Source organism: Galeopterus variegatus, unplaced genomic scaffold (genome assembly GCF_000696425.1).
Source record: "Galeopterus variegatus unplaced genomic scaffold, G_variegatus-3.0.2 Scaffold6651, whole genome shotgun sequence".
In the NCBI taxonomy this organism is placed as follows: domain Eukaryota; kingdom Metazoa; phylum Chordata; class Mammalia; order Dermoptera; family Cynocephalidae; genus Galeopterus; species Galeopterus variegatus.
The window spans coordinates 50989-63317 of NW_007732762.1; the positions used below are offsets into that span (position 1 = coordinate 50989).

Genomic DNA, 12329 nt, shown 5'->3' on the forward strand with positions numbered 1-12329 from the left:
GAAGCTCAATGATAAGACATGCTTATCACAGCTAATATTTTGGGGCAGGGCAGAAGCCTGAATGAGTAGTAGTCATGGCTTTTCAAATAATATTTGGACCCTTGGCAGCTCAAGATCTTCACAGTGAAGAACTCAACTTGGCACAAAAATCAGGGAGCTGTCAGGTGCTCCCTATAGAGAGTTACAGGTAATGCTGAAGCACCTCATCTAAGGACCATCAGCATTACCTGTCCAGAACTATCTTGCCTCCAGTGTAGCCCAACAGAATCCAAAAAGGACATAGACTCCTATTACGACCATCTCCAATTTCTGACATATTTCTTATTCCATGAACAAAGATAAGACTACATCTTTCAGGCCACCAGGCAATAAGCAACCTTGTCCTCTCTACTTAAAATTGATTGTCAACTAATTATATAAGGCACCTTTCACCTAGAATTATTCTCTTATTTTATATATGTAGCAATCGCAAACTGATATATATTGCTACATTTTTAGAAAACAAGTCTTCTTAATCCTTTCCTGGGTTGACACTTGTGTGGTATGAGGGAGCTTTATGTCTCAAAGAGTAGCCAGCCAGATCCTAAAGAACATGGTAGCCTACATGGAATGCCCTTTCCCTTCAGAGATGTGATTCCTCTTGGAATCTTAGAATGGAAGAGATCTTAATGATACCTTATACAATATTCTGTTTTTAAAAATGAGAAAATCAAGGCCTAAAGTGGTCACCTGACTTGTCCAAGATCAACAGACAGTGTAAGAATCAGCCTAGAAGTCCCTGTTGAGATGTGATTCCTCTTGGAATCTTAGAATGGAAGAGATCTTAATGATACCTTATACAATATCCTGTTTTTAAAAATGAGAAAATCAAGGCCTAAAGTGGTCACCTGACTTGTCCAAGATCAACAGACAGTGTAAGAATCAGCCTAGAAGTCCCTGTCCTGATGCTCGCTCATTTATATTGCCTCTAGTTAAAAAATAAATAAATAAAATCCTTGATGAATTCTATCATGCTCCAATCCCACCTATACTTCGAATCTGTTCAGGGCATATTTTATTCTACAGATGATGATGTTCTCCATGAAATGGTTATTTCTTCTCCTTCCCAATAAGGTTGCAGAAACCCTGTTCTTAGGACTGGATCATTTACTTTTACCAGAGAGTCATTATTAACATGTTTTCAGCTAGTCACATGCCTATCATCAAGAAAAAAAAACACAGGACATTTTTAAAATAAGCAGTTTGAAATAAACATTTGATCTGCTATGAAAGGCTGTGTAGGCTGTGTAGACTGTATAGATATTTAAATAACAGCACATCTACTGAGGTGAGTCTCCCTATAATACAGAATCCACAGGAGCAGGCATTCTATCGGTCTTCTGGCTATTTTAACTCCAGACTCACTAATACTAACAAGCAGAAAGTCAGCACTCAACCGATACTGAATAAATACTTAAATGAACTAGTGTGGTTATATGAATTCAATTCTGACCTAGATACTAAATAAAAGGGGAAAGAGTTTGGTAGTAAATATTTGATATACATTTGGGAAAGTATGAAGATGTCCTAAAATCCTGCTAAACAAGATCCCAGCTACATACATCTGTACAGGTGAAGCCTATAAAAGTTTATCCTGCTGAGGAGTTAGTAGGGGCTGAAATCTGGCTTATTCTCTCCTTGCCAAGCTGTGCCCTCTAGTTTATGCCTAGAAAGGCATCACCCAGAGGGGAGACTTCTCATTTTCATGGTGACTAAGTTTACGCTGCCTGTGGCCCTGGAGTATAAGAGGTACTCCTAGAGTCATAGTGCTTTAAAAGTTCCATATGGAAATTAGAAGACACTCATATAGTCTTAAATTCCTGTAAGCTGTTTTAAAGTTAATTTTAAAAAAAGAGGTACATTACAGAAGTGTCAAAAAAATTTCAGGCAACTGTTAAAAAAATGGGTCCCACACCAATGAAAATGCAGTAGATGGAAGAACTAATCAGTAACAGGTTCTAGTGTCTGAGATTAATCAGTATTAATCAGTGCATTTTATGAGAAATAATATACTAAGCCTCAGAATGGAAAATGGCTTAGTGAAACTAAGAGCACGGTTAACAGGAGCATGCATTAAAGGTCTGAATGTCAAATTTATTTGTTAATGATACCAAAGTTCAAAAATTTAAATAGAAACAGTGTAAAAGTGCCCACATAAGGCCATTTACCTTTCGTAACCTCTTAGCAATAAGCAGGGTAATTTTAAACAAAAAGAACATATTCTTCATAAGAGGAAATATTCTAGAAGCAGAAACTATCTCTTTAACACAGATCACTGTGAAATAAGACATGACAGCTGAATTGTAATTGAAATAAAAGTGGTGAACTACTAAATCCCCCTTTCCACCCACTGCCTGCTTCCTCAAAGCAAAGCAGTTATTATTAACAACCAGCCCTTCTTCTAGGCACTGCTACAATGTCCCAGAGAAGAGATCACATGATCTCGCATCTTGGTGAGCTTATAATTTAACTGGAGAAATTAGATTTATACATAAAAACTAGGGACTATTACAAAACAGGTATGTAATTAGGCACAACTGTGCCTAATACCAATTGTACATGAAGTAGGTATTCACAGACAAGAAAGATCAGGGAAATGGTGAGAAATTCTGAAAAAGCCTGGAATACCTGGGCATAATCACGAAATTGGTCTGCAATGCCCTTTCTCTTTTTTTCTGTGGCTCATATTTTAAGGTCCCTGAGATGCAGGATCCTTTTTCTGCCTTTGGCCAATTATACACACCTTGGTAGGACATAAAATTTTTTTTTCCAAAAAATATAAGGATATCTGTTAATGTAATTTATTGCATGAATAGTTTGAAGGAAGAAACTCAAAAACTCATCTCACTATCTTCATCTCAGTATCTGTGTTTATATATATATATATATTCATATAAATACATATTTACAAAGATACATTTATATGCATACATATTTACTTATATATTTACATATAAATTCCACAGTCATTAATAATCAAACAAACAAATCTCCAAAGCAAATAAGGAAACAATCACCCTTACTTAATAAATGCCATCTAACATAAATCACAACCAAATCACCTTAAAGAGTGATAAACTCTAAATAATTAAGTCAGAAACAAGGCAGGAATACCAACTAACATGCTATAACTTGACATTGTACTAGATATTTTACTCAGTACAATAACATAAAAAAGACATAAAAGTTATAAATATTAAATGAGAAAAGATAAACATTACTGTTCATATATGATTATTGCCCAGAAAATTTGAGAAAATCAAATAAAAACTGTAAGAATTTATAAAATAGTGTAATAGGCAAGGTTTTAGGTGCTGTCTTTAATTTCCCAGAGTCTTCCTGCTATGAGTCTTCCTGCTATGGTTTGTCCCCTCCGAAACTCATGTTGAAATTTAATTGCCATTGTGATGGTACTGGGAGGTGAGACTTTTAAGGGGTGTTTAGGTCATGAGGACTCTTCTCTCATGAATGGACTAATGTCATTATCGTGGGAATGGGTTCATTATCTAGGGAGTGAGCTCTTCCCCTCTTGCTATCTCTCTCTCTCTTTAACTTTCCGCCATCTGATTCCTTCTGCCATGTTATGACACAGCAAGGCAGATCTCACCAAATGCTGCACCTTGATATTGGACTTCCCAGCTTCCAGAACCATGAATCAATAAATTTCTGTTTATTATAAATTACACAGTCTGTTTATTCTGATATAGCAGCACAAAATGGACTAAGACACTTCTTTTATGTCTATTTTTCTTTAATTATCTGCCACTTTTTGTAACAATTCTGTCTCTGGTTAAATAACATTACTGGAATATCGTTTATCAAAATATGAAGTATCATATGTAAACAAAACTATATGTAGGAAGTATTTAGTAACAGTTAACAAATCTATCTTGATCTATATTAAAACTTAAATTCACCCCACCTACTGAGGGCTTAAGAGACAAGGATAATAACAAAAATACATTAAATGTAACATCTAGGCTTTAACAGTGAGTTCCAAGGGTGGGGAAGTGGGAGTGGACTGACCCTTTAAAACTTAAATTCACCCCACCTACTGAGGGCTTAAGAGACAAGGATAATAACAAAAATACGTTAAATGTAACATCTAGGCTTTAACAGTGAGTTCCAAGGGTGGGGAAGTGAGAGTGGACTGACCCCAAGGGTGGGGAAGTGGGAGTGGACTGACCCTCCCCCCTCAAAAAAGGAGTATTTTATCATGATTTATTAAAAATTGCAGACACATGGTGATAACTACCTTTTTTCTCTTTTACTTTTTATTTTTAAGTATTTATAGTGTATTAATCCATTTCTGTTGCTTACAACAAAATACTTAAAACTGGGTGATTTATAAAATAAACAAAATTTATTGTTTGTAGTTTCTGAGTCTCGGAACTCCAAAGTCCATACAGTGGTGGTGACAGTGACCCACGGGTCTCACATTGCAAGACAGTGGAAGCAGAGAGAGCAGAGAGAGACAGTCCCCATTCATTGTCCTTTTAAAGCCCACAGAACCACGCCCATGGCCACCATTTTTAATCCATTCACTAAGGCATGGTCCTACAATCTAATTACCTGTGGCTTGCAGAAATTTACTTAATCTCTTTGAGTTTTCTACTGTGGCAGATAGCTGATAATATTTAACTATATAATCATTTACCCACTATAAATTATAGGTGCTTGGTTACTGGTGTGTATTATTATAAATGTTTTCCAATTCAGAATGATTCCAGAGTTTAACTAGGTGTTCCCATAAAGGTTTCATGAGATCAATGGACATTCTATGCCAGAGCAAAGAAAATCCAAAATTGTGGGAAAAGTGAACATTGTATTTGATTATCTGTCTGCTTTGTTCTTGAGCAAGATATAATATGACAGCCTTAACAGGATAAGGACATTTTCTGGCATAACAGTGATTTTCCTTCCCATCTGCCAGTTCATACCTCCTTATGACTATCTATCTATCCTTCAATATCTACCATTTCAATAGCTCAAAGCTGTGATTGGACTGGCCACCAGAGGTGAGTGGACACGCAGCAAATATCAACAGCAGTCTGTGTGCTGTGAGCGCTCCCCTCTAAATACACTTCAGGTTATTTGCAAAAAAATTCCTTTCTCAACTCTTTCCACTAAGAAGGAAGGAGAATGCAACTTACAGATGGGGAAGCCAGGGGAAAAGAACGGGGCCAGTGGCCAAAAAGCAAAGTCGTGTGTAGTTAACTCCCCTCCCAGTGTGATCCAGATTGTGTCTCCCACCAAAATGTCAGCCAAGCTCAATACAACCTGAAGAGAAAGAATTTCACACAGCGGGAGGTTTTCTGAACAAGGCATATAAAACTAGCACAATCTACGTGCTCTTATCCATGTAATTTAGCACGCATCAGGGCCTAACCGTTGAGTAATTGCATTTGATATTGAGATCAAGCATGAAAATCCTTAGATATTTCACTTAGAAAATTAGATAGGCTGCATGGACATTTAACTACTTTTGCAACTCCCGTTTCTTTTCTCTTGGTGTTTTTAAAATTTACACTACACTTCTCCACAGAAATAAATAGTCATCAGGTACACTGAAAATTAGTTTCAACTTACCTCATCAACAACAACAGAAATTTCCATTAAAACTTGAATAATCAGTATCAAACCCATGATGCTGAAAATCATAGTTTGAATTTCTAAATTATAGTCTCAAGAAAATTTTCACTTATTGATATTTATTTATATAAGTACGTATGTCTTCAGAATTATTTATTTATTTATATATATTTTTTGTGGCTGTCCTGTATGGGGATCCAAACCCATGACCTTGGCATTATAAGGCTGTGCTCTAACCAACTGAGCTAACTGGCCAGCTAATGTTTTTATTTGGAAATAAAAATAGATTCACAGGAAGTTGTTAAAAAATAAGTACGGGATGTTCTGGGAGCAGCCAAGCACCCTCAACCCAGTTCCCACCCCCCACCACAATGGTAACTTCTTGCACAACCATACTGCAATGTCAAAACCAGGAAACCGACATTGGTACAATCCATGAGCTCATTCAGATTTCACCAGTTTTACATGCGTTTCTGTGTGTGTGTGTGTTTCTATGCAATTTTATCACCTGTGCAGACATGTAACCAGAAAAGAACTGTTCCACGACCACAAGGCTCTCTTATGCCACCCGTTTTTACCCATCCCCATCCCTTCTCATCACTAATCCCTGGCAGCTACCAATCTGTTCTCTACTTTTGCTCATAGGTCTCATTATTATTTATTCTCTACAGATGATGCGCCCTTATTGGCTGTCCCGAGGCTCACCACTCTCATTGCCATGCCATTCGTTTGCCACCCAGCTGTAATAATGCTCCAAGAAACCTGGCATCTCATCTCACTCTGCTAAATGCCAACCCCTGGTCTTAGCCAACATATCTCTGAATCCTCTGTCCTATCACAGACTNCTTTATTATCTCTTTCCTTAGTCTGCTTTATTTTTCTTCTTAGCACCTATTAGCCTTCTACCTTTATTTTTTGTTAATTATCTATTTCTCACTAAAATATAAATACCACAAAAAAAAGAACTTTGCTTTGTTTATTGCTATATTCCAAGTGTCTAAAATAGTTCCTGGCATATGGTAGATGCTCAATAAATATCTGTTTGATAAACTAATTCTCACTAATCATCTTGGAAATAAACTTTAAATAGGAAGACTCCAATTCTCTCATATTAAATTGGCAAAAATTAAAAACAATGGTACTGGCAGGAAAACAAAGAAGCTGGAATGCTTGGACATTGGAAGTAAAATTAAATGGCACAACATTTTGGGGAGAAATTTTGGCAGTATTTATCAAAATTTGAAGTGCACAAATCCAACAATTCTACTTCTAAATATCATAATAAAATATTGACATTTGCCATTTGAACAAAGATATAGAAAGATGTTTTCAACATTATTTAAAGATAGTTAGACATTCTCCTATACATTATTTGTTATAAGGAAAAAAATTCCTAAATGCCCTTCTAAAATGAAATGATTAGTAACTGAGACCATCCATACCATGGACATTAAGCAATTGTTATAATGAGGGATATACATATGTGCCATCATGGAAAAATCAAGTGACAAAATCAAGTTGCAAAAAAATATACTATATGCACTGTATGTGGTGTGTGTCTGTGTGTCTGTGTGGTACATGCACAAAATTAGACAAGGAAATATTTATGCCAATTCCTTCTCAGTAACTATCCCTAAGAGTTTTGCGGCAGGCTTGAATTTTTTTAAAAACTTTTTGCACTACATATTCTCTATATAAATTTTTATAATAACACATTTCTTTTATGAGGAAAAACTGATTAGAAAAAGTAAAACTTAAAGAGAAGGTAGTCTCACTAAACTGATTCAGATTAAAGTATCTTTGATGTAAAATGTCTTAAGGTATTTAACACAAGGTGTTATCCTTATGCTGGGCATACTTGCATTTAAAACAGTTTTTCTTAAGCCAAAGAAATAAAATGCTAATGGAAGAACCTCAGCAAGAGTATTTCCACTACAGAGGGCTTCCTAGAGCATCTCACAATAGATCATGAAGACAAATGCAGTATCTGCATCAGTCAAAGGACAGTCTAGAGGGATCTCTAAGTCTTCTGCCACCCCCAAATCCTAGCCCACTGGTTGGCAAACTATTTAAGGTTTTGGATAGAGATTTTAGGATTCATAACTAGAATTCAAATGACTAAAAATACATATAAAAAATTTTCCTCTTTCTTCTCTTTAATCTTCTTAATACCTTGTGCCTACTTTGATTGGACAGCCTCTTTGGTTCCACTGCAGCACCGGTCAATGAATGGATTTGCATATGTACCACACTGACTCCATACTATACACAAATTGCCTCATAATGTGTTCCTTTAGATCCAGAATAGCAGATCCTCTTATTACTTTCTCATTTTTTTTCAGAAATAAAACTTATCAGCAGTAGAATTTCTCAGATGTTTTGCTAGAATAATGGAGATGACTAACTGTAATCCAGCTAACATCACTTGAAAATAACTCAATGCACATACCCTGCAAATTGCCTCATAATGTGTTCCTTTAGATCCAGAATAGCAGATCCTCTTATTACTTTCTCAGTTTTTTTCAGAAATAAAACTTATCAGCAGTAGAATTTCTCAGATGTTTTGCTAGAATAATGGAGATGACTAATTGTAATCCAGCTAACATCACTTGAAAATAACTCAATGCACATACCCTTCTGACCCTCAATCAACAGCAACATGTCCATATGGTAGAGGTTGCATATTAACACAGTGGTTAACACTCAGCACAAAATTATAGGGTATACTTCAAGCTGAAAATAACAGGAAAGAGAATTAAAAGACCAATACAATGTTGAAAATGGTATAGATGGAGAACAGAATGTTGAATAATAGGACAGAAAAAAACAATAGTGGAAGATGTGCTCAGTAATACACCAGAGGAGACACTTGGGAATGTACGGGAAATAACATAATCGTACAGAATGAAAATAGAAATATAACAAAATGAGGTAAATATGATACTGTAAATAACACCAAAATTTGCTAGACTTAGGAACTCAATGAGAGTATGGCACACAATTATTTTTGAAAGAAACCAATTTGATAATAAAAAGGAGATAGTCTTGGAAAAAGGAAAAATCTTATTCATGAATGTTCATTGTGGCTTTATAAATAATAGTAAAAAAATAGACAAAAACCCTGATGTCCTTCAACAGGAAAATGGATAAATAAACTATGCTCTATTCATACAATGGAATATCACTCAGCAATAGAAGGATAACAAGGATGAAATTTTAAAATATTATCTGGAATGAAAGACAACACAAACAAGTACATACTTACTATATGATTCCATTTATACAAAATCATAAAACAGGATAAACTAACGTAAGATGATACAAAACAGATGCACAGTTACTTCCAGTGGGGGCTGGGATTGGAAGTGGAATGGGCCACCGCGATGGGCAGAAGGAAGCTTTCCGGGGTGGTGGAAGTATCTGTGTCTTGATACACACCGGTCAAAACACACACTTACCCTCTGAGCATTTCACCGTTTGAAAGTTATACTTCAGTTTAAAAACCACAGAGGTATGGTAAGGTAGAATGATGATTTCAACTGTGAAAATACCTTAGAAAAATTTCATTCGACTGAAAGAACATCTAAAAAATTCCACTGATGGCACATTTATACTTGAAATTGTAAAGAAAGTAGGGAAAGGACCGAATTCTGAAAAATATGAAGTTATTTGTTAGTAGTACAGATGTGATGAGAACATTGGCAGAAAGAAATTTGGGTGGAATTAACTGAAATTCTGTCCTCCTAGAGTCCTACTTTAGTGGAAATATATGGTCACTATTTTTCCAACCCCCAAACTTTTGATTTGCTAAAACTAGTATGGTTAAAATAAAAAGAACCAAATTTCCTTTAAAGAAGAAGGAGGAGAAACAGGAGGAAAAGGAGGAGAAAATCGTGATCTCAGAGAAAAAAAGGATATAAAGAGGCCCTCAAAAAATAAGAGTTTGGAGGATGATACTGAGAAAGAACAGTGTGTCTAATAGCATAATGAGGAATGATACTAAGTTGAATTATTTAATGTTTCTTCCCTCAAATCTTTAGGGAAACATCCATCTCTCTTTACATCACTGTGTTATTGGAGCTGTATTTGGATACTGTGTTCAGAGACTGAGTCTCCTTCCAAGATGGAGATGGGTCAAGAGTGGGGACCACCCCTGGTGGTTCAGCTCCTCTAGGTTTCTCCTCAAGGTCCTTTAGAGTTTGTGACAGACACAGAGGGCTGAGCTAGACTTGCATTCTAGATTTCAAAAAAGCAAGTTCCAAAAGGGCCAGAGAAACCCATAGACTAAACCTCTTAAGAAGGACTCTGAGATGTAGGCTCCCCTAAAAAGGAATTCTTATCCCCAAATTATGGGAACCCCAAAGCGGATTCAATAGAAGAAAGTTTCAAAGAAGGGCTAATGGGGTTGCACAGGGAGCTCTCCAGTGAGCACTTGCTTTAAGGACGTGCACATATTTAGAAAGAGGGAAAAAGAGCCAAGAGCAAATATATTAGTGACTTCAAAATGGCATTATAATAATATTATGAGGGCTAAATCTTAAAATAAACTGAGCCTGTGAAAATGCTAAAGAAAGCCAAAGGAGGAGAAGGGGCACTTTGAAAGTTTATGGCAAGAAAAATAAATGAAGGACTCGATGACTCTTCAGCTTGAGCAAATAGAATAATGATATATAAGGGTAAGAATGGCAATGATAATTTGAGTTAATATTTATTGATTATTTTCTAAATGGAAGTTACTAAGTCAAGCATTTTGCATTGACTTTTTTATATGATGCTTACAAGAGCGTTGTGAGGCCAGTACCATTATTAGCCTTGTTTTAGGCTCAGATGAAACTGAGGTTCATAAAGGCTAAGTGCCTTTGTCTGGGTCACATAGCTAGCAGGGACAGGGCCACAGTCTGAATGCAGAGCTTGCCCACTTCGGCAGCATGCAGTAATTTACCTTTCAAACTCTCATTGTTGCTATTATTACTGAAATCCTGTTCTACATCTGAAAAGGGTAGAAACAACTTAGTTGAGAGGGAATCAAGAATCTAAAGCAGGCAAAGAGATCACATAGTTTTTCAAAATAAAATTGAGCCTCTTGCTCCATATAAATTACAGCCAAGAATAGAGAGGGAATTGATATACCAATGCCTCAACAACTGTTGAGATGGGAAAGGAGCCACAAGTTTGCTGTTGCCCTTTGGTATACAAATAAAATTATTCAAGTCCTCGCCCCATGAGGCCGTAGAAGGCCCAGCCCCTGGGAAAAGGTATGAGGTCTCCCCCAGAGAGCCAGTGCAGGGCCTTGGGCATGTCCCATCATCCTCTGGAGTGCTGCTCCAGCTGACCCAGGTGCACCTATCTCCTCAGGCCATGCCACTGCAAGATTGTGCACAGGATCCCCATCACCTTCCCACCAACCTTTATTCCTGAAGGCACTGTCAACAGGAGGCTGCTGCTGCCAAGCCATAGAAGGTAATTGACTGTACTAAAGGCTCAAGGATACCATAAAGAATCTACACTGCATGAAAAGAAATTTAAAATGGTCAGGAATGACAACTTGCTTTCTTCAGAGGGTCCTTTACGCTGGAACAGTGTTTAAAAACATGAGTTCTAGAGTCAGATTCTAGAGCTGACTCCTGGCCCTGTCACTGTGACTTGAAGCCAGTTTCTGCCAGCTCAGAGCCTCATTTTCTTCATGTGTAAAATGGGGATAATAGTGTGGCTTACTTTACAGGGATCTTGTAAAGATCTTATGAGATCTTTGTAAGATCTTATGGGATGTTTCATCTGAAGTATTTATATGGCATCTGCATCTCATAGCATTGCCATACACAAAATAAGCACTCAACAAATATGAGTTATTTATGTTATTTCCAGGTCCTAAGAGATCCACATCTCCAGATCTAGAGCCGCACTGTCCAATATGGTAGCCAGAAGCCACTTATGGCTGTTGATCATGGGAAACGTGGCTAAGCCAATATGAGAAGTGCATAAGTGTAAAATATATACAAATACAAAACACACCAAACCCCCCCAAAAAAAGAATTTAAAATAAAATATTTCCTTCGTTACTTTTATACTGATTGTATGTTGATATGATAATATTTTGGATATGTTGCGTTAAATAAAATATATTATTGAAGTTAATCTCACCTATTTCTTTTTTTAAAATACTTTTCATTTATTTTGAATAAGTAAAAACAGGCACGTGTATGACAACTTTAATAATCTTTATCTTTTTCTTTTTGCATTTTTTAACGTGGCTACTAGAAAATTTAAAATTACATACGTGGTTCACATTTGTGACTCACATTAAATTTCTCCTGAACACTGCTACTCCAAGTGTGGCCCATGGGACAACAGCACAGACACCTCGTGGGAGGTTATTAGAAATGCAGGATCTTGAACCCATCCCAGATCTACTAATTCAGAATCTGCATTTTTAAAGATTCCCAGGTAATTTACATGCTCATTAAAATGAGAGAAGCACTATTCCAGAGGAAAGATATGTTCACCTCCTCCATTATCTGTATGGCAGAGGTGGGAATCCCTTTTACTTTACTGAATAAAGAAGTTTAGGTTCTATCTGCCCAACCTCCTCCTTTTTCACACTCTGTATGATTAGAAGGCCCATTAACATTTCCACTCCCTACCTTCACTCAAAGGAACTCTGATCCTTCAGGCTTCTCTAACAGATTATCTGGGGCCTT

General features: G+C 36.6%; 1 protein-coding gene across 1 annotated transcript in view; it reads right to left on the reverse strand.

Moving 5' to 3' along the window:
* LOC103606524 (thrombospondin type-1 domain-containing protein 7B-like) overlaps nt 1–12329 on the reverse strand; it is a gene marked incomplete at its 3' end in the record, with an annotated part of 84040 nt that overhangs the window by 33719 nt on the left and 37992 nt on the right. The window lies entirely within an intron of this gene.